This window comes from Ovis aries, chromosome 14 (assembly GCF_016772045.2).
Source record: "Ovis aries strain OAR_USU_Benz2616 breed Rambouillet chromosome 14, ARS-UI_Ramb_v3.0, whole genome shotgun sequence".
NCBI classification, from domain to species: Eukaryota; Metazoa; Chordata; class Mammalia; order Artiodactyla; family Bovidae; genus Ovis; species Ovis aries.
The window spans coordinates 11203262-11227045 of NC_056067.1; the positions used below are offsets into that span (position 1 = coordinate 11203262).

A 23784-nucleotide genomic window follows, 5' to 3' on the forward strand; every position below is an offset into this window, starting at 1 on the left:
GGCATCTGGTCCCATCACTTCATGGGAAATAGATGGGGAAAGAGTGGAAACAGTGTCAGACTTTATTTTTGGGGGGCTCCAAAAGCACTGCAGATGGTGACTGCAGCCATGAAATTAAAAGACACTTACTCCTTGGAAGGAAAGTTATGACCAACCTAGATAGCATATTCAAAAGCACAGACACTACTTTGCCAAAAAAGGTCTGTCTAGTCAAGGCTACGGTTTTTCCAGTGGTCATGTATGGATGTGAGAGTTGGACTCTGAAGAAGGCTGAGCGCCGAAGAATTGATGCGTTTGAACTGTGGTGTTGGAGAAGACTCTCGAGAGTCCCTTGGACTGCAAGGAGATCCAACCAGTCCATTCTAAAGGAGATCAGTCCTGGGTGTTCTTTGGAAGGACTGATGCTGAACCTCCAGTACTTTGGCCACCTCATGAGAACAGTCTACTCATTGGAAAAGACCCTGATGCTGGGAGGGATTGGGGGCAGGAGGAGAAGGGGACGACTGAGGATGAGATGGCTGGATGGCATCACTGACTCGGACATGAGTTTGAGTGAACTCGGGGAGTTGGTGATGGACAGGGAGGCCTGGCGTGCTGCGATTCATGGGGTCGCAAAGAGTCAGACACGACTGAGTGACTGAACTGAACTGAAACACAACTTTATTAATCAACTAAACTGCAATATAAAGAAAAATTAAAATAAACAAATGGGACCTAATTAAACTCAAAAGCTTTTACACAGCAAAGGAAATGATTAAAAAAATGAAAAGACCCACGGAATGGGAGAAAATACTTGTAAATGATTAGACCAATGAGGGATCAATCCCCAAATGTACAAACAGCTCAGGCAATTCAATACAAAAATAAACAATCCAATCAATTAACGGGGAGACGATTCAACAGAAGTTTTCCAAAGAACACATACTAAAATTGGAACGATACAGAGAAGATTAGCATGGCCCTGCGCAAGGATGACAGGATCCACCTCAGAAAATATAAGCAAGGTGAAAAAGACAGCCTTCTGAATGGGAGAAAATAATAGCAAATGAAGCAACTGACAAACAACTCATCTCCAGGCCAAAAGAACTAAATAGACATTTCTCCAAAGAAGACATACGGATGGCTAACAAACACATGAAAAGATGCTCAACATCACTCATTAGAGAAATGCAAATCAAAACCACAATGAGGTACCACTTCACACCAGTCAGAATGGCTGCGACCTGGAGAGGGTGTGGAGAAAGGAACCCTCCTACACTGTTGGTGGGAATGCAAACTAGTACAGCCACGAAACCAGAATTGAAAGAGACACATGTACCCCAATGTTCATCGCAGCACTGTTTATAATAGCCAGGACATGGAAACAACCTAGATGTCCATCAGCAGATGAATGGATAAGAAAGCTGTGGTACATATACACAATGGAGTATTACTCAGCCGTTAAAAGAATTCATTTGAATCAGTTCTGATGAGATGGATGAAACTGGAGCCGATTATACAGAGTGAAGTAAGTTTGCAGCATGCTTGGGGCTGGTGCATGGGGATGACCCAGAAAGATGTTAGATTTTACTAAAAGAACACATACAGTTGTGCAAGAAACACATGGGAAGATGCTCAATCTCACTATTAGCCGAATGCAAATCAAAACTACTATGAGATATTACTTCACATCAGTCAGAAAGGCCATCATCAAGTGTACAAACAATAAATGCTGGGGGGGAGGGGAGGGAACCCTGCTACACTACTGGTGGTAATGTAAGAGGAGAGTGAAAAGCTGGCTTAAAGCTCAACATTCCGAAAACTAATTCATGACATCTGGTCTTGTCACTTCATGGCAAATGGATGGTAAAACAGAGAAAAACTATTTTGGGGGGCTCCAAAATCACTGCAGATGGTGACTGCAGCCATGAAATTAAAAGACGCTTGCTCTTTAGAAGAAAAGTTATGACCAATCTAGAGAGTATATTACAAAGCAGAGACATTATTTTGCCAACAAAGGTCCGTCTAGTCAAAGCTACGGTTTTTCCAGTGGTCATGTATGGATGTGAGAGTTGGACGCATCTTTCCTTATAGAAAGCTGAGCACTGAAGAACTGATGCTTTTGAACTGTGGTATTTGAGAAGACTCTCGAGAATATTCATTGGAAGGACTGATGCTGAAGCTGAAACTCCAATGCTTTGGCAACCTGATGTGAAGAACTGATTCATCTGAAAAGACCTTGATGCTGGGAAAGACTGAAGGTGGGAGGAGAAGGGGACAACAGAGGATGAGATGGTTGGATGAGATCACGGACTCAATGGATATGAGTTTCAGTAACCTCTGGGAGTTGGTGATGGACAGGGAGGCCTGGCGTGCTGCCAGTCCAAGGGGTCGCAGGGAGTCGGACACATCTGAGTGACTGAACTGAACTGGCCAAAGTATTAGAGCTTCAGCTTCAGCATCAGTCCCTGCAATGAATATTCTGGACTGATTTCCTTTAGGATGGACTGGTTGGATCTCCTTGCAGTCCAGGAGACTCTCAAGAGTCCTCTCCAGCACCACAATTCAGAAGCATCAGTTCTTTGGCACTCAATCTTCTTTATGATCCAACTCTCATCCATACATGACTACTGGAAAAACCATAGCTTTGACTAGACACACCCACTACACTACAATATGAAATAAAACTTTAAAACAAAAATAAACATACAGTACCTAATTAAACTCAAAAGCTTTTACACAGCAATGGGAACCAAAAACTAAACAAGAAAACCTACAGAATAAATGCCTGCAAACAACGAGACCAAAAAGGGATCCATCACCAAAACTGACAAAGAGCTCATGGAGCTCAATATCAATCAACAAAACCCAGGGCTTCCCTGGTGGCTCAGTGGTAAAGAATCTGCCTGCCAACGCAGGAAACACAGGTATGATCTCTGATCCCCACATCCGCAGTCGTGCACCACAACGATAAGCTGTGCTCTAGACGTAGCAACAGGGCCCACAACCACAACTACTGAAGCCCGAGCACTGAGAGGCCACGCTCTGCAGCAAACAAAGCCAGGGAAAAGAGAAGCCAGGGCACTGCAGCTAGGGAGTAGATGCAGGCTACTCTACTCAGGATGGATGGACAGCAAGCTCCTACTGTTTAACACGGAGAACTACATCCATCCTCCTGGGATGAACCATAATGGAAAAGAATATTGAAGGAAAAAAAAAAGAATGTATGTATACAACTGTCACTACCTGTACAGCAGAGATGGGCACAACACTGTACATCATCTATACCTCCATTTTCAAAAAAGAGAACGAGATAATTTCCATATGCAGCAACAGGCGTAGACCTTGAGGTTATCATATTAAGTGAAGCAAGCCAGACAGAGGAAGAAAACAAAGACAAATATCATATGATATCACATGTGGATTCTAAAAAGAAAATGATACAACTAAATGTATTTACAAAACAGAAGCAGACTCAATAAACAAATTTATGCTTAGCAAAATAAAAATGTGGAGAGGAAAGATAATTTGGGAGACTGACATATACATACTACTATATTTACAATAAATAACCAACAAGGACCTACAGTATAACACAGGTAACTCTGCTCACTATTCTGTAAACCAAAATGGGAAAAGATTTGAGAAAGATACATAGAATACGTATCAGTTCAGTTCAGTTGCTCAGTCATGTCCGACTCTTTGCAACGCCATGAATCGCAGCACGCCAGGCCTCCCTGTGCATCACCATCTCCCGGAGTTCACTCAGACTCACGTTCATCGAGTCAGTGATGCCATCCAGCCATCTCATCCTCAGTCGGCCCCTTCTCCTCCTGACCTCAATCCCTCCCAGCATCAGAGTCTTTTCCAATGAGTCAACTCTTCGCATGAGGTGGCCAAAGTATGGGAGTTTCAGCTTTAGCATCATTCCTTCCAAAGAAATCCCAGGGCTGATCTCCTTCAGAATGGACTGGTTGGATCTCCTTGCAGTCCAAGGGACTCTCAAGAGTCTTCTCCAACACCACAGTTCAAAAGCATCAATTCTTCGGCATTCAGCCTTCTTCAGAGTCCAACTCTCACACCCATACATGACCACTAGAAAAACCATAGCCTTGACTAGACGGACCTTAGTCAGAAAAGTAATGCCTCTGCTTTTGAATATACTATCTAGGTTGATCATAACTTTTCTTCCAAGGAGTAAGCGTCTTTTAATTTCATGGCTGCAGTCACCATCTGCAGTGATTTTGGAGCCCAAAAAATAAAGTCTGACACTGTTTCTACTGTTTCCTCATCTATTTCCCATGAAGTGATGGGACCAGATGCCATGATCTTCGTTTTCTGAGCTTTAAGCCAACTTTTTCGCTCTCCTCTTTCACTTTCATCAAGAGGCTTTTAGCTCCTCTTCACTTTCTGCCATAAGAGTGGTGTCATCTGCATATCTGAGGTTCTCCCGGCAATCTTGATTCCAGCTTGTGCTTCATCCAGTCCAGCGTTTCTCATGATGTACTCTGCATAGAAGTTAAATAAGCAGGGTGACAATATACAGCCTTGACATACTCCTTTTCCTATCTGGAACCAGTCTGTTGTTCCATGTCCAGTTCTAACTGTTGCTTCCTGACCTGCATACAGATTTTTCAAGAGGCAGGTCAGGTGGTCTGGTATTCTCATCTGTTTCAGCATTTTCCACAGTTTATTGTGATCCACACAGTCAAAGGCTTTGGCATAGTCCATAAAGCAGAAATAGATGTTTTTCTGGAACTCTCTTGCTTTTTCCATGATCCAGTGGATGTTGGCAATTTGATCTCTAGTTCCTCTGCCTTTTCTAAAACCAGCTTGAACATCAGGGAGCTCACGGTTCACGTATTGCTGAAGCCTGGCTTGGAGAATTTTGAGCATTACTTTACTAGCATGTGAGATGAGTGCAATTGTGTGGTAGTTTGAGCATTCTTTGGCATTGCCTTTCTTTGGGATTGGAATGAAAACTGACCTTTTCCAGTCCTGTGGCCACTGCTGAGTTTTCCAAATTTGCTGGCATATTGAGTGCAGCACTTTCACAGCATCATCTTTTAGGATTTGAAACAGCTCAACTGAAATTCTATCACCTCCACTAGCTTTGTTCATAGTGATGCTCTCTAAGTCCCACTTGACTTCACATTCCACGATGTCTGGCTCTAGATTAGTGATCACATCATCATGATTATCTGGGTCGTGGAGATCTTTTTTGTACAGTTCTTCCGTGTATTCGTGCCACCTCTTCTTAATATCTTCTGCTTCTGTTACATCCATACCATTTCTGTCCTTTATGAAGCCCACCTTTGCATGAAATGTTCCCATTTTGTCTCTAATTTTCTTGAAGAGATCTCTAGTCTTTCCCATTCTGTTGTTTTCCTCTATTTCTTTGCATTGATCGCTGAGGAAGGCTTTCTTATTTCTTCTTGCTGTTCTTTGGAACTCTGCATTCAGATGCTTATATCTTTCCTTTTCTCCTTTGCTTTTCGCTTCTCTTATTTTCACAGCTATTTGCAAGGCTTCCTCAGACAGCCATTTTGCTTTTTTGCATTTCTTTTCCATGGGGATGGTCTTGATCCCTGTCTCCTGTACAATGTCACGAACCTCATTCCATAGTTCATCAGGCACTCTATCTATCAGATCTAGGCCCTTAAATCTATTTCTCACTCCCACTGTATAATCATAAAGGATTTGATTTAGGTCATACCTGAATGGTCTAGCAGTTTTCCCTACTTTCTTCAATTTGAGTCTGAATTTGACAATAAGGAGTTCATGATCTGAGTTACAGTCAGCTCCTGGTCTTGTTTTTGTTGACTGTATAGAGCTTCTCCATCTTTGGCTGCAGAGAATATAATCAATCTGATTTCGGTGTTGACCATCTGGTGATGCCCATGTGTAGAGTCTTCTCTTGTGTTGTTGGAAGAGGGTGTTTGCTATGACCAGTGCATTTTCTTGGCAAAACTCTATTAGTCTTTGCCCTGCTTCATTCCGCATTCCAAGGCCAAATTTGCCTGTTACTCCAGGTGTTTCTTGACTTCCTACTTTTGCATTCCAGTCCCCTGTAATGAAAAGGACATCTTTTTTGGTTGTTAGTTCTAAAAGGTCTTGTAGGTCTTCATAAAACCGTTCAACTTCAGTTTCTTCAGCATTACTGGTTGGGGCATAGATTTGGATAACTGTGATATTGAATGGTTTGCCTTGGAGACAAACAGAGATCATTCTGTCGTTTTTGAGATTTGCATCCAAGTACTGCATTTCAGACTCTTTTGTTGACCATGGTGGCTACTCCATTTCTTCTGAGGGATTCCTGCCCGCAGTAGTACATATAATGGTCATCTGAGTTAAATTCACCCATTCCAGTCCATTTTAGTTCACTGATTCCTAAAATGTCGACGTTCACCCTTGCCATCTCTTGTTTGACCACTTCCAATTTGCCGTGATTCATGGACCTGACATTCCAGGTTCCTATGCAATATTGCTCTTTACAGCATCAGATCTTGCTTCTATCACCAGTCACATCCAATCACTGATTCATTATGCTGTGCATGTGAAACTAAAAATCATTGTTATTCAACTATACTTCAATATAAGATAAAATTTTTTTTAAAAAAGCAAATAAGACCAAACAAAAGTCAAAAGCTTTTGCACAGCAGAGGAAATCATAAAGAAAATGAAAAGACAACCAACAGACCAGGAGGAAATATATGCAAATGATGAGACAGATAAGGGATTAGTATCCAAAACTGACAAAGAGCTCAGGTGGCTCAATATCAAAAAACAAGCCCCATCAAAAAATGGATAAGAGTTCTACATCGACGTGTCTCCAAAGCAGATACACAGATGGCAAAAGGCTCTTGAGAACATGCTCAACATTTTCAATTGTTAGAGAAATACAAATCAAACTACAATAAAATACCACTTCACACTGGTCAGAAAGGCCATCACCAAAAAGTCTACAAAAAATAAATGTGGAGAGGGTATACAGAAAAGGGAACACTCCCACACTATTATTATCAAGGAATAGTGGTGCTGGAGATGACTTGAGAGTCCCATGGACTGCACGATCAAACCAGTCAATCCTAAATGAAATCAACCCTAAATATTCATTGGAAGGCCTGATGCTGAAGTTCCAATACTTTGGCCAATCAATGCGAAAAGCCAAGTCATAGGAAAAGACCCTGAGGCTGGAAGAGAATGAGGGCAGGAGAAGAAGGGGTGGCAGAGGATGAGATGGTTAGATAGCATCACCGACTCAATGGACAAGAATTAGAGCAAATTCTGGGAGATAGTGGAAGACAGAGGAGCCTGGTGTGCTGCAGTCCATGGGGTGGCAAAGAGTCAGACATGACTTAGCGACTCAACAACAGTCACTCTGGAGCACAGTTTGAAGATTCCTTAAAAAAACAAAAATAGAGCCAGCATATGATCCAGCATTTCTATTCCTATGGGTACAAAGAAAACCATGGTTCCAATGGACACATGCACCCTAATGTTCCCTACAGCACTGCTTACATACCCAAGACATGGAAGGAACCCAAGTGTTCATGGAAAGACGCATGGATAAAGAAGGTGTGGTACATTCGTACAATGGAGTACTACTCAGCCATTAAAACAAATAAAATAATACCATCTGCAGCTACGTGGATGAACCTGGATTAACATGTAGATTATCATACTAAGTAAACTAAACCAGAGAAACACAAATATACGAAATGGCTTATATGTAAATTCTAAAACAAAATGATACAAATGAATATATTTACAAAATAGAAACAGACTCACAGATTTAGAAACCAATCTTATCCTTAGCATAAAGGAAAAGTGGAGGGGAGAGATATACTGGAGGTTGGGACTGACATACACACACTACCATACTGAAAATCAACAACCCACAAGGACCAACTGTATAACACAAGGGACTGACAGGCAGGGTGCTGAGAGCAATGAGAAGCGGCCCCTTCAGCTAACCGCCCAATAGCTGCCTAATCTCACTGAACAATATACAAGCTCCCCCCCCACAATACACCCCCTACCAGTACTCCAAAATGGTCAACGGGCTGGGAAATAACTCCCCACCAGCCAACAGGCGAGACTTTCCCTATTGCAGCACATGGACACACTCACCACTAACCTGTGGTGGCCACTGGACTCATTAGCTGCTCATAAACATTCCATGAATACATATGTCTAATTATATGAGAAGAGCCTCTTGTTATACAACCTGCTGCTGTCAATCAAGGTTGCCAATCAGTGACCCTCCTCAATTGTGCAAATGACCCTGCCTTAAAAACTTGTACCCCAGCCCTCTAGGGCCATTTGCCTCCCTTGGAGTGCCCCACCTCTCTCTTGAGGTGTTCGCTCTGTTCTTTCTTTTCTCAGTCGCTCACTTGTGTCTGACTCCTGGTTACCTGTTCTTTATTGTTAATTAACTTTCTGGTAATGGTAGGATCTTAGACTCTTCTTTGGGTCCTTACTGAGAACCAAGGTCCACAGGAGGAAGGATCTCCAGACTCTCTTTCCACTAACAGAACTCTCTGCTCACTATTCTATAATAACCGAAATGGGAAAAGAATTTGAAGAGAGTGGATACATGTATATATACAACTGAATCACTACACTATATACCTGGAACTAACATAACTTTCAGTTCAGTTCAGTCGCTCAGTTGTGTTCGACTCTTGCGACCCCATGGATCACAGCATCCCAGGCCTCCCTGACCATCACCAACTCCCGGAGTTTACTGAAACTCACGCCCATTGAGTCAGTGATGCGTCCAACCATCTCATCCTCTGTCGTCCCCTTCTCCTCCCACCTTCAATCTTTCCCAGCATCAGAGTCTTTTCAAATGAGTCAGTTCTTTGCATCAGGTGGCCAAAGTATTGGAGTTTCAGCTTCAACATCGGTCCTTCCAATGAACACTCAGATCTCTAGTCTTTCCCATTCTATTGTTTTCCTCTATTTCTTTGCACTAATCACTGAGGAAGGCTTTCTTATCTCTCCTTGTTATTCTTTGGAACTCTGCATTCAAATGGGTAATATCTTTACTTTTTTCCTTTGTTTTTCACTTCTTTTCACAGCTATTTGTAAGGCCTCCTCAGACAGCCATTTTGCTTTTTGCATTTATTAATCAACTAAACTACAATATAAAACAAAATTTAAAATAATCAAAGGGGATATAATTAAACTCAAAAGCTTTTGCATAGCAAAGGAAACTATAAAAAAAATGAAAAGACAACCCTCAGAACGGTACAAAATTTTTCAAACAATTAGAGCTACAAGGGATCCATCTCCAAAATTTATAAAATCATGCAACTTGATATAAACCCAATCCAATCACATAATGGGAAGAAGACTCCACAAGACTTTTCTCCAAAGAACACATATAGCTGTGCAAGAAGAAGCACATGAGAAGAGCTCACCATCACTAATTATTAGAGGAATGCAGATCAAAACTACAATGAGATATCACCTCCCATCTGTCAGAAAGGCCGACATCAACAAGTTTACAAACAATAAATGCTGGAGAGGGTGTGGGGAAGAGAGAACCCTCCTAAACTGTTAGTGGCAATGTAAGTTGGTGCAGCCACTATGGAAACCAGTATAGAGGTGCTCAGAAATTAAAATTAGAGCTACCATGTGATCCAGCAACCACCCCCCCGCTGGCATCTAACAGGGCAAATATATACTTCAAAAAGATACATGCACCCCTATGTTCATAGCAGTGCTGCTTACAATAGCTGAGACACGAAGATATCTAAATGTCCCTCAACAGATACATTCATAAAGAAGACGTGCTACAGCTATACACTGGAGTGTTAATCAGCCATTAAAAAGAATGAATGCCACTTGCAGTAACATCAGTAGACCTGGAGATTATCATAGCAAGTGAAGTAAGCCACACAAAGGCAAACATCACATGATATGGCTTATATGCAGAATCTAAAAATATACAAATGAACTTATTTACAAAACAGAAACAGACTCAGACAAAAGCATACCATTACCAAAGGAAAAATGTGGAGTGAAGGGATAAACTGGTAGCATATATGCACTGAAATATTTAAAATGTATAACCAACAAGGACCTACTGTATAGCACAGGGAACTCTGATTAATAATCTCTAATTATTTAAATGAAAAAAGAATTTCATAGAGAGAAAATACATGTAATGTGTTTATAACTGAATCGCTTTCCTATACACCTAAAAATAACACAACATTGTTAATCAACTACACTCCAATGAAAAATAAAAACTAAAAATAAACAAATGAAACCTCATTACATTCAAAAGGTTTTTGCACAGCAAAGGAAACCATAAACAAAACCACCAGACAACCCACAGAATGGGAGAAAATGTTTGCAAACGATGAGACTAACAAGAGACCCATCTCCAAACTTGACAAAGAGCTCATGTAGCTAAAAAAAAACAATCCAATTAAAAAAATGGTCCGGAAACTTAAACAGACTTTCTCTAAAGAAGACATACCCATGGCCAGGATATTGCTAATTAGAGACATGCACATCAAAACTATAATGGGATATCATCTCACACTGGTCAGAATGGCCATCATCAAAAGGTCTACAAACAATAAATGCTGGAGCGGGCACGGAGGAAAGGGAGTCCCACTGCACTGGGGTGTTAATACACACTGGCGAACTTCTGGAGAGCAGCATGGAGGTTTCTCAGGAATCTAAAAACAGAGGCATCATATGATCCAGAAGCCCCACTCCTGGGCATACACCCAGCCTAAATCCAAAAAGACACGTGCACCCTACGCTCAGAGCAGCACTGCTTATGACAGCTGAGGCATGGAAGAAACCCAAATCTCCATCAACAGAAGAACCCATAAAGCGGTAAATACACACAAGGAAAGACTATTTAGCCAGTAAAAAAGAAATGATGCCATGTGCAGCAACATGGATGCAATTAGAGATAACCGTACTAAGGCAGTCAGGAAGGGAAGGACCCACAGCACGCGCATCAGTTACAGGTTAATCCAGAGCTCGGCACAAACGAGCCTGTCTACAGGACAGGAGCAGACTCACACAGAAGCCAGACTCCTGGCTGCCGGGGCGGAGGGGTGGACAGCTACAGGGGTGCACTAGGAATTCTGCACTGGTGGATGCAAACTGTTAATTTAGAATGGATAAATAATAAGGTCCAACTGACTCACACTGGGAACTATATCCAACCTCCTGGGAGAAACCATAATGGAAAAGAATATTTTTAAAAATGTACACACACACACACACACACGTGAATAATTAAGTCACTTTGCTGTACAGCAGAGATGAACACAGCACTGTAAATCATCTATACTTCAATTTAAAAAATGAACGAAATAATTCCACTTGCAGCAACATGCATGGACACGGAGATTATCATACTAAGTGTAGTAAACCAGAGCGAGAAAGATATACATCATATGATACTGCCTGTATGTGGATTCTATAAAAAGTTATAGAAACAGACTCACAAACTTATTGTCAGCACAGGGGAAAAGTGGAGGGGAAAGATAAATTGGGAGTTTGGGATTGGTATATACACATTACTGTATTTAACATAAATAACCAACAAGGACCTACAGTAAAACACAGGTAAGTCTGCTCACTATTCTGCAATAACCAAAATGGGAGAAGAATTTGAGATGAGATACATGTATGTGTGTCACTGAATCACTATGCTGTATACCCGAAACTAAGACAACGCTGTGACTCAACTATACACTCCAATAAAAAATAAACAAATACGACCAAATGAAACTCAAAAGCCTCTGCACAGCAGAAAAAACCGTAAGGAGAATGACCAAACCCACAGAATTGGAGAAAATACTTGCAAATCATGAGACAATCTCCAAAACTGACAAAGCGCTCAAGCAGCTCAATATCAAAACACAAAGAACCCCATCAAAATATGGACGGGAGATCTAAAGACTTTTGTTCAACACACCGATGGCCACAGGCACATGAGATGTTCAACATCGCTGATTATGACAGAAATGTAAATAAAAACTACAACGAGATTCTCACCTCACACTAGACAGAATGGCCATCATTAAAAAGTGTATAAACAATAAATGCTGGAGAAGATGTGGAGAAAAGGGGACCCTCCTATACTGTCGGTGGGAATGTAAATGGATACAGCCGTTGTGGACAATAAACCTACCGTCTGACCCACCAATCACACTACGAAACACATACTCTGAGAAAACCACAATTCTCAAAGACACATGTACCCCAGTGTTCACCGCAACACTATTTACAACGGCCAGGACATGGAAGCAACCTAGATGTGCATCAGCAGACGGATGGATAAAGAAGATGAGGTACACACACGCGATTCAGTACTACTCAGCCATAAAGAGAATGGTTTTGAGTCAGTTCTAGAGAACTAGATAAACCTAGATCCTGTTCTCTTCACTTACTTGTGAAGTCAGTCAGAAAGAGAAAAACTAACATTGTATATGAAAGCATATATACGGAATCTAGAAAGATGGTATTGATGAACCTATTTGCGGGAATGGAAAGGAGACGCAGATGCACAGAACGGGCTGGTGGACACAGCAGGGCCGGGGGAGACGGGGGCAGGAGAGCATCGGCATACACACGCTGTTGTGGATGAAGTGGGTAACTGGGAAGCAGCAGCTGTATGACGCAGGGAGCCCAGTCTGGTACTCTGGGATGACCTAGAGGGGTGGGGTGGCGGAGGGAGGGAGGCTCACGAAGGAGGGGATATATGTATAATGATGGCTGATTTGCATTGTTGTACAGCAGAAACCAGCACAACTGCCGGAGCCAGCATGAGGAACTCCGCCCATGGCAAAGGTCATGAGGAAGGAGGCTTCGGCATACGCAAAGGCGGGATCCAGCCTCAGGAACCCCCTGTTCCCGAGCATCTACCCCAAAACCAGAGTCTGCCTGCTTTACTGCTTCATGCTCTCACCTACACCTCTGACTTTACGGAGGGCTGTCCCCCACCACTCTCGGAGAAGGAGTTAACCTACAGCTCCAGTTAATAAATATTCCTGGGCGTGACAAGGGTGTCTCAGGTCAAACCTCTCTGCTGGCAGACTAGCTTGTGTGACAGGATTATCCACACTCTTGCTACTATGTACATGATTGTTTACAACCTCTCAACCATAAACAACACAGAGAGTTTGGAGTATTTTGAAAGTCTTAGTTAGCATTGGGTTTTTCTAAAGATAAAAATCATGTTGGTGAAGGGTTTTTCATTTGTTGAGCCAATATTTGCTGCTAAATCTCCATATTCCATGCCCTTATAATGAATATAACTAACATATAGGAGAAATAAGTATTAACCTTTAAGATTAATCATGTTAAACCTTAGGCTAAGTAAATTCGTTTCTTAATTGTAACCCACTACACCTTCACCCTATAGGAATGCAACTTTATCTGGTACCTTCGGAGGGTGGTGCCTGGTTTAAGAAAAATCACCCCTGGAAAATAAGTTTCTGGTTGACTGACCGTTATCAGAAAAGAAAGGATCATAAAATGTCAGCAGGCCTCATGGTCAGAAGATGATGTAAAACCCCTAAGACCTTTTTGTATACATTAATATGAAGCACCTGATTTTGATAAAGGTCAGGACTGCTGACCCCCACGTGACTTTAAAATTTCCATTTGTCTCTATGTGTAACAAAAGGTATATAAGCAAACCTGAAAATAAAGAAAACGGATCAGTTTCTGGAAAGACTGATTCCCCCGTGTCTTTCTTTCTTGTTCTCCGTTTTTCCGGCTGAATTCCCATCTGGAGCGTGGGTAGTTGCCAAGCCTGCTAATTTTGCCCCAGCTTCTAAGATGCATGTGAGAGGGAGCCCAAGGAGGGGCACTCTCCGCTATTCAAGCAGGCACCGGTGGCCTACGTAGGTGGTGCAAGCTTCTTGTCTCAAAGTTTTATTGGTATCCCACGTAAACCAAGTTATTCAGCCTCTTTTTCTCCACTAGTATTTTCCTACTACACTATTTGTTTCTAATCTCCCTCCATATCTTTAATTAAGCAATTAATTCCTAGGACGCTGACTCCGTCCCCGCTTCGAATTACCCTGGATCCACCGGGGCTGGACCCCGGAAACAACACTGTAAAACTTTAAAAACAAAAAAGATAAAAAGGAACTTATTTACAAAACAGAAACAGACTCACAAATTTATGGTTAGCAAAGGGGAAAAGTGGAAGGGAGAGAAAAATTGGGAGTATGAGATTGACATGTACACACTACAACATTTAAAACAGATAACCAACAAGGACATACAGTATAACACAGGGAACTCTGCTCAGTATCCTGTAAAAACCGTAATGGAAAAAGAATTTGAGAAAGAGATACACGTATGTGTGTGCATGCTAAGTTGCTTTAATCCTGTCCGACTCTCTGCAACCCTAGGGATCGTAGCCCACCAGGCTCCTGGTGTACGGGATTCCCCAGGCAAGAACACTGGGGTGGGTTACTATGTCCTCCTCCAGGGGGTCTTCCTCAACCAGAAATCAAACCCACGTCTCTTACATTGGCAGGTGGGTTCTTTACCATCAGAGCCACCTAAGAAGCCCAATATGTATATGTATAACTGAAATGCTATGCTGTAAATCTGAAACTAAGACAACACTGTTGCTCAACTATATATTTCAATATAAAAACTAAAACCCCAAATAAACAAATACGACCAAATAAAACTCAAAAAAGGTTTTGCACAGCAGAGAAAACCATATGGAAAATGACAGGACGATCCCCAGAATGGGAGAAAATATTTGCAAATGAGGTGACCTACAAGGGCTTGCTACTGCTACTGCTAAGTCACTTCAGTCGTGTCCTACTCTGTGCGACCCCACAGACAGCAGCCCATCAGGCTCCCCCATCCCTGGGATTCTCCAGGCAAGAACATTGGAGTGGGATGCCATTTCCTTCTCCAATGCATGAAAGTGAAAAGTGAAAGGGAAGTCGCTCAGTCGTATCCGACTCTTAGCAACCCCATGGACTTGGGGATTTTCCAGGCAAGAGTACTGGAGTGGGGTGCCACTGCCTTCTCTGCTACAAGGGCTTAATCTCCAAAATTTACAAACAACTCATACAATTGAACAACAAAAAAGCTTGAACAATCCAATCAAAAAACAGGCAGACAGTTTCTCTGGCGGCTCAGTGCTAAAGAATCCACCTTCCAATGCAGGAGACACGGGTTCGATCCCTGATCCGGGAAGATGCCACTTGCTGCATAGCAACTAAGCCTGTGCACCACATCTGTGCTCCAGAGCCTGGGAACAGCAATGACTGAGCCCACGCACTGCAACTACTGAAGCCCGAGCACCCTGCAGCCTGCACTCCACAACCAGAGTGGCCACTGCAACAAGCAGCCCGTGAACTGCAACTGCGAAGTAGCCCCCGCTACCCACAGACAGACAAAGGCCTGTGCAGCAGTGAAGACCCAACACAGCCAGAATAAATAATCACTTTTTAAAAAATGGTCAGAAGATATAAATAGACATTTCTCCAAAGATGGCACAGACAGATGGCAAAAAGCACATGAAAAAGATGCTCGACTCTTTAATTATTCAGTTCAGTTCAGTCGCTCAGTCGTGTCCAACTCTTTGCGACCCCATGAATCACAGCACACCAGGCCTCCCTGTCCATCACCAACTCCCGGAGTTCACTCAGACTCATGTCCATCGAGTTGGTGATGCCATCTAGCCATCTCATCCTCTGTCATCCCTTCTCCTCCTGCCCCCAATCCCTCCCAGCATCAGGGTCTTTTCCAATGAGTCAACTCTTTGCATGAGGTGGCCAAAGTATTGGAGTTTCAGCTTCAGCATCAGTCCCTCCAATGAACACCCAGGACTGATCTCCTTTAGGATGGACTGGTTGGATCTCCTTGAAGTCCAAGGGGCTCTCAAGAGTCTTCTCCAACACCACAGTTCAAAAGCATCAATTCTTCAGGGCTCAGCTTTCTTCACAGTCCAACTCTCATATCCATACATGATCACTAGAAAAACCATAGCCTTGACTAGACAGACCTTTGTTGGCAAAGTAGTATCTCTGCTTTTTAATATCCTGTCTAGGCTGGTCATAACTTGCCTTCCAAGGAGTAAGTGTCTTTTAATTTCATGGCTGCAATCACCATCTGCAGTGATTTTGGAGCCCCCAAAAATAAAGTCTGTCACTGTTTCCCCATCTATTTGCTGTGAAGTGATGGGACCGGATGCCATGATCTTAGTTTTCTGAATGTCGAGCTTTAAGCCAACTTTTTCACTCTCCTCTTTCACTTTCATCAAGAGGCTTTTTAGTTCCTCTTCACTTTCTGCCATAAGGGTGGTGTCATCTGCATATCTGAGGTTGTTGATATTTCTCCTGGCAATCTTGATTCCAGCTTGTGCTTCCTCCAGCCCAGCGTTTCTCATGATGTACTCTGCATACAAGTTAAATAAGCAGGGTGACAATATACAGCCTTGACGTACTCCTTTTCCTATTTGGAACCAGTCTGTTGTTCCATGTCCAGTTCTAACTATTGCTTCCTAACCTGCATACAGGTTTCTCAAGAGGTAGGTCAGCTGGTCTGGTATTCCCATCTCTTTAAGAATTTTCCAGTTTGCTGTGATCCACACAGTCAAAGGCTTTGGCATAGTCAATAAAGCAGAAATAGATGTTTTTCTGGAACTCTCTTGCTTTTTCTATGATCCAGCAGATGTTGGCAATTTGATTTCTGGTTCCTCTGCCTTTTCTAAAACCAGCTTGAACATTTGGAAGTTCACGGTCCACGTATTGCTAAAGCCTGGCTTGGAGAATTTTGAGCGTTACTTTACTAGCATGTGAGATGAGTGCAATTGTGCAGTAGTTTGAGCTTTCTTTGGCATTGCCTTTCTTGGACAAAACTAGAATTCAAAAAGTTACATGCACCCTATGTTCATAGCAGCCCTCCTTACAATAGCTGAGACATGGAAGAAACCCAAATGTCCATCACCAGATGATTCATAAAGATGAATTCATATATATTTATATGGTAAATACACACAATGAAATACTACTTATCCATGAAAAAGAATAGTATGATGCCATTTGCAGCAACATGGATGGAACTAGACATCACCAAACGAAGCAAAGTAAGTCAGGACAAATCATATATCAGTTATATGTGGAATCTAAAACATGGCCTATCCTGGAGAAGGAAATGGCAACCCACTCAGTATTCTTGCCTAAAATCCCATGGACAGAGGAGCCTGGCGGGCCACAGTCCATGGGGTCGCAGAGAGTCTGACACAATTTACCTACTGAGCACACACGTGTACACACAAACACAGGGTTACAGAACAGAAAGTAGATACAGCATCATTCTCAATTTTTCCATATTTATATGCAATTAAAATGTAGAAAAAGGTGGGAGAGGAGATGGAAGTATTAGTGATAATCACCCATACCTTTAAACCTGCAAGTCCAATTATATTGTGAGAAATTGAAATATATGACAAAAAAAAAAAACCAGTGCATGTGCATATATACTGTATATTTAAATTTTCCCCTAGCTTGTCTGAGGAGAGGGTAGAAGCAACAGTATGCTTGGCACAAGGTTTCTTTTTTTTTTTTCGAAGATTTTTTTTGATATGTACAGATTTTTTAAGCTCTTTATTTGAAGTTGTTGCAATAGTATTTGTAACACTATTTTTGGATTTTTGGCTGCAAAGCACGTGGGATCTTAGTTTCCTGACCAGGGACTAAACTCCCACCCTCTGCATCGGATGATAAAGTATTAACCACTGTGTCACCAGGGGAGTCCATGGTATGTGGTTTCTCAATGCTGTTCTCCATTAAGATGAAACAAGCTGAGAAGACCAATCTGAGTTTGGGGTAGGGAAAGCTTAACTAAGCCTGAAACATCTTGTCCCAGAAATAAAAATGTGCTCAAAGAATGATAGCGACATAATAAAAGGACAGAGCAGCCAGCCCAAAAGGGCTCCCACTGGCCAAATTTGAAATAACTTTAATATTACAGTATATAGTAAAATAGTTGGTTTTAACCAATTGTATAAAATAAAAATCCATGAGTTTCTTTTAATATAAATAAATGCATACACACATACATAAATAGATGTGATGGGCTCTCTTTTACAATAAAATGACAGCAAATAAGTATAGAAGTAAATCAATGGATGCAAAAACTGCTGGATAAGAAAATGGATCAAAGTCAATGAAAGGTCAGGGCAAGGTCAGGATGAAAGGTCAGAGTAAGGTCGGGCGTGTTGAGGCATGCCCGGGCATTCCCGGGCATGCCGGGACATGTCCCGGCCGAGAGTGCTGCAGACACGCCCTGGAGACGGGCCGGCAACCAAACCAACCAATCAGGAGCCGACACAAAGCCCTCGCCGTCCAATCACGAGCTGATATGGAGCCCTTGGACACCAATCACCGCTGAGCCCGCGTTTTCTTCTTTATATGGAAGCCCCGCCCGGGCTATAAAACCCTTCCCCACCCTCCCAGACTCCGCAGACTCCCTTTACCCCGCAGACTGCCTTTGCTTCGCAGACTCCCCTCGCTTCCTTGCTTACCCGCCCCCGGGAGTTCTGCCGGAGAGCAACCGCCCAATAAAAGGCCCTGATCAACGGTCCATAGGGGTGGCTCCTTCTTCCCGCAGTGTTTCTTACAGTCAAGTTCATCAATTTCAATGTGATCATCACAATCTGATGTGATGTGTCTCTTTTTTTCTTTTTTGGAGTACAGTTGCTTTACAATGCTGTTAGTTTCTACTGTACAGCGAAGTGAATCAGCTATGCTGTGCTTAGCCTTTCAGTCATGTCCAGCTCTTTGCCACCCCATGGACTGCAGCCCGCCAGGCTCTTCTGTCCACGGGATTCTCCAGGCAAGAATACTGGAGTGGGTTGCCATGCCCTCCTCCAGGGGATCTTCCCAGCCCAGGGATTGAACTCAGGTAGCTCACAGTGCAGGCAGATTCATTACCATTTGAGCCACCAGGGAAGCCCAAGGATACCGGAGAGGATAGCCTATCCCTTCTCTAGGGATCTTCCCGACCCAGGAATCGAACTGGGGTTTCCTGCATTGCAAGCGGATTCTTTACCAATTGAGCTACCAGAGATGCCCAAATCAGCTATAAATATACATATACCGCCTCTTTTTTTTGGATTTCCTTCCCATTATGTGCCTCTTGGTATAATGCAGTGAGAAGGCCCCAACATCACTTCCCAGGCATCTCTGCTAAAAATGTATAACTTGAATCTAATTCTGAGGAAATGTGAGGCAAATCCAAGCTGACAGACAGTCTAAAAAATAACTGCTGTACCCTTAAAAATTTTAAGACCAGTAAAGACAAAGATTGAGGAAAGGTTCCAGATTAAAAGAGTCTATAGAAAAAGAACACTAAATCCTTTGCGGGACTGTGAACTGGATCCCGAAATGGAGAAATAATAGCTGTAAAGGACACTAGTGGGACACTTTTAAAATGTGAATATGGACCGTGGATTAGATAATATTGTATCAATGTTAAATTTCATAATTTTGAGAATTATACTAAAGTAATATAAGAAAATATTTTTGCTCTTAGGAAGTATACATGGTGTACTGCTAAAGGTATACATTGTCTCCAACTTACTCTCAATGATTCAGGAAAAAATTAATATGCCTCTACACAGATTGGCAGATGGAAACTGGTGAATCTGTGTAGAGGGTATATGGATTTTGTTTACAGTATCCTTACAGTGTTTCTGTAAGTTTGAAACTATGTCAAATAAAGAGTTATAAACACCTAAAAAAATGAAATATGGCACAAATGAACCTATCTACAAAACAGAAACAGACTCACACAGAGATCAGACTTTTGATTGGTAAGGGGAGGGGTGGAAGGGGACAGGGAGTGGCCTCGGAGTTTTGGGTTGGTAGATGCAAACTGTTAGACTGGATAAACAACAAGGTCCTATTGTTTAACACTGGAACTATATCCAACCTCCTGGGATAAACCATAATGGAAAGGATATTTAAAAAACATATATAACTGAGTCAGTCTGCTGTGTAGCTGAGATGGCACAACATTATAAATCATATATACTTCAATTAAAAAAAAATGATATAATTCCATTTGCAGCCACATGGATGGACCTGGAGATTATCAAAATAAGTGAAGTAAGCCAGACAAAGACACAAATGAACTTATTTACAAGACAGAAACAGACTCACAGAAAAGTGGAGGGGAAAAATAAATTGGGAGTTTGGGATTGACATAAACGCACTACTATATTTACAATAAATAACCAACAAGGATCTACAGTATACCAAACATAACTCTGCTCACTATTCTTTAATAACCAAATAGGAAAAGAATTTGAGAAAGAGACATATGTATATGTATCACTGAGCTACTATGCTGTACACTTGGAACTAAGAACACTGTTATTCAACTATACTCTGACAGAAAATAAAAATTAAAACCAAAAATAAATGGTACCAAATGCAACTGAAAAGCTTTTGCACAGCAGAGGAAACCATACGGAAAATGATAAGCCAATCCACAAAATGGGAGAAACATTTGCAAATGATGAGACCAACAAGGGATCAATCTCCAAAACTGACAAAGAGCTCATGTAGCTCAATTTCAAAAACATAAACAACCCATCAAAAAAAAGGAAGGAGACCTAAACAGACTTCTGTCCAAAGAAGACACATAGATGACCACAGGCACATGAGAAGATGCTCAACATCACTAATTACTGGAGAAATGCAAACCAAAACTACAATGAGATATCACCTCACACTGGTCAGAATGGCCATCATCAAAAAGTTTACAAACAGTAAATGCTGGAGAGGGTGTGGAGAAAAGGGAACCCTCCTACACCGCTGGTGGGGACAAACCATGGTGCTGAGACTCGAGAGGTCATTGGACCACCAGACCAGACCAGCCAATTCCAGAGGAAATCAACCTTGAACTTTCACTCAAAGTCCTGATGCTGAATTTCCAATACTTTGGCCACCTGATGCAAAGAGCTGACCCCTTGGAAAAGACCCTAATGCTGGGAAAGACTGAAGGCAAAAGAAGGGGCAGAAGAAGATGAGATGGTTAGATAGCATATCAACCCAATGTACATAAAGTTGAATAAACTCTGGGAGATAGTGGAGGACAGAGTAGCCTGGTGTGCTGCAGTCCATGGGGTCGCAAAGAGTCAGACATGACTCAGCTACTGAACAACAGTCACTATGGAGAACAGTATGGAGGTTCCTTAAAAAACTAAAAACAGAGTTACCATATGATCCAGCAATCCCACTCCTGGGCATATATTTGGACAAAGCTATAATTTAAAAAGATACATGCACACCTATGTTCACAGCAGTGCTGCTTACAATAGCTGAGACAAGGAAGAAACCTAAATGTCTATCAACAGATAAATTCATAAAGAAGATATGCTACATATATACACTGGAATATTACTCAGCCATGAAAGAGAACGAAATAATGCCTCTTGCAATAACATGGATACGCCTGAAGATTATCATACTAAGTGCGGTAAGCCACACAGAGAAAGGCAAGTATCACATAATGTCACTTATATGCAGAATTGAAAAATATGCAAATACACTTATTTACAAAACAGAAACAGTCACAGACTTAAAAACAAACTTAGTATTACCAGTGGAAAAAGGTAGAGGGAAGGGATGAATTGAGAGCTTGGGATTGACATATACACACTAAAATGTTTAAAACAGATAACCAATAAGGGCCTACTGTAGAGCACAGAGAACTCTCAACAATCTCCAATAGCTTAAATGAAAAAAGAATTTGAAAGAGAGAAAATACATGTGTATGTATAACTGAATTACTTTTCTGTACACCTGAAAATAATACAGCACTGCTAATCAACTACACTCCAATGTAAAATAAAAACAAAAAAAGACAACCCACAGAATGGGAGATGTCTGCAAATGATGTGACCGACACGGGATTAGTCTCCAAATTTACAAAAGCTCAGGATGCTTAACAGCATTAAAACAACCCAGTCAACTAATGGGCAGAAGACCTAAATAGACATTTCTCCAAAGAAGACAGATGGCCAAAAGGCACTTAAAAAATGTTTAACAGCGCTGATTATTAGAGAAATGCAAATCAAAACTACAATGAAATACCACCTCACAGCAGCCAGGATAGCTACCATCAAAAAGCGCACACACAGTAAACGCCGTAGAGGGTGTGGAGAGAAGGGAACTCTCCAACACTGTTGGTGGGAGTGTAAATTGGTGCAGCCACTCTGGAGAACAGTATGGAGGTTCCTTAAAAAACAGAGCTATCTTAATGTGACCCTGCAATTCCACTCCTGGGCATATATCCAGAGAAAAACATGATCCTAAAGGATGCATGCATCCCAATGTTCATTGCAGCATTGTTTACAGCAGTCAAGACATGGAAGCAACCTAAATGTCCAGAGGGAGGAATGGATAAAGAAATGTTACATATATACTAGGAATATTACTCTGCCATTAAAAAGAATGAAATCATGTCATATGTAGCAACATGGATGGACCTAGAAATTGTCATAGTGAGTGAAGTAAGTCAGAAGAGAAATATCGTATGACATTCCATATACGTGGACTCTAAAAAGAAATGATACAAACCAACCTACAAAACAGAAAGAGACTCACAGAGAAAGAACTTATGGTTGCCAGGGGGAAAGAATAGTAGTTTGGAATAGACATGCACACTCTGGTATATTCAAAACGGATAACCAACAAGGACCTACTCTATAGTTTATGGAACTCCACTCAATGTTATGTGGTATTCTGAATGAGAGGGGCATCTGGGGGAGAATGGATACATATATATGGATGGCTAAGTCACTTTGCTGTCTACCTGTAACATCATAACGTTATTAATCAATTATACCCCAATACCAAAGAAAAAGTTAAAAATAAATAAAATAGATAACCAACATGACCTAACCAACAATGAACTCTGCTCAATAGTCTAATAGCATAAATGAGAAAAGAAATTTTAAAAGGGTAGATACACGTATATGGTTAACTGAATCACTTTGCTATTCACCTGAAACTACACAACATTGCTAATCAACTATACTCTAACATAAAGTCAAAAACAAAAAGACCTCATTAAACTCAAAAGCTTTCGCACGGCAAAGTAAACCATAAACAAAAGACAACCCACAGAATGGGACATGTTAAAAGATCAATCTCCAAATTTTGCGAAGAGCTCATGCATCTCAATATGAAAAAAAAAAAAAAACACCCAATCAAAACACAGGCAGGAGACCTAAAAAGACTTTTCTCCAAAGACGACATACAGATGTCTACTAAGAGGTACATGTCAATACCACTAGTTATTAGAGAAATCCAATCAAAACTACAATGAGGGCTTCCCTGGTGGCTCAGTGGAAAAGAACCTGCCTGCCAATGCAGGAGACACCAGTTTGATTCCTGGTCCAAGAAGACTCCCACGTGCCTTGGAGTAACTAAGCCCATGCTTCACAATATTGAGCCTGCGCTCTAGAGCCTGAAAATCACGACTACTGAGCCCATGAGACTCAACCACTGAAGCCCAAGTGCCCTAGAGTCTATGCTCTGCAACAAGAGAAGCCTGCACACCAGGATGAAAGAAGAGACCCAGCTTGCCGCAACTAGAGAAAAGCCGCGCAGCAAAGAAGATCCGGGACAGTCAAAAAATAAATACAATGAAAAAATAAAGTTCTTAAAAAAAAAACAAAAACCTACAATCAGATATCGCCCCACACCAATTAGAATGGTGATCATCAAAAATTCTACAAAAAATAAGGACTTTCCTAGAGGTCCAGTG

The 23784-nt window shown here is 41.6% G+C and overlaps 1 protein-coding gene and 1 non-coding gene across 2 annotated transcripts in view; one reads left to right on the top strand and one right to left on the bottom strand.

Moving 5' to 3' along the window:
* GINS2 (GINS complex subunit 2) overlaps positions 1-23784 on the bottom strand; it is a 37567-nt gene that overhangs the window by 10156 nt on the left and 3627 nt on the right. The window lies entirely within an intron of this gene.
* LOC121816576 (U6 spliceosomal RNA) lies at positions 906-1007 on the top strand. Its single transcript, XR_006056264.1, has one exon. It is a non-coding gene; the product is annotated as a U6 spliceosomal RNA (small nuclear RNA).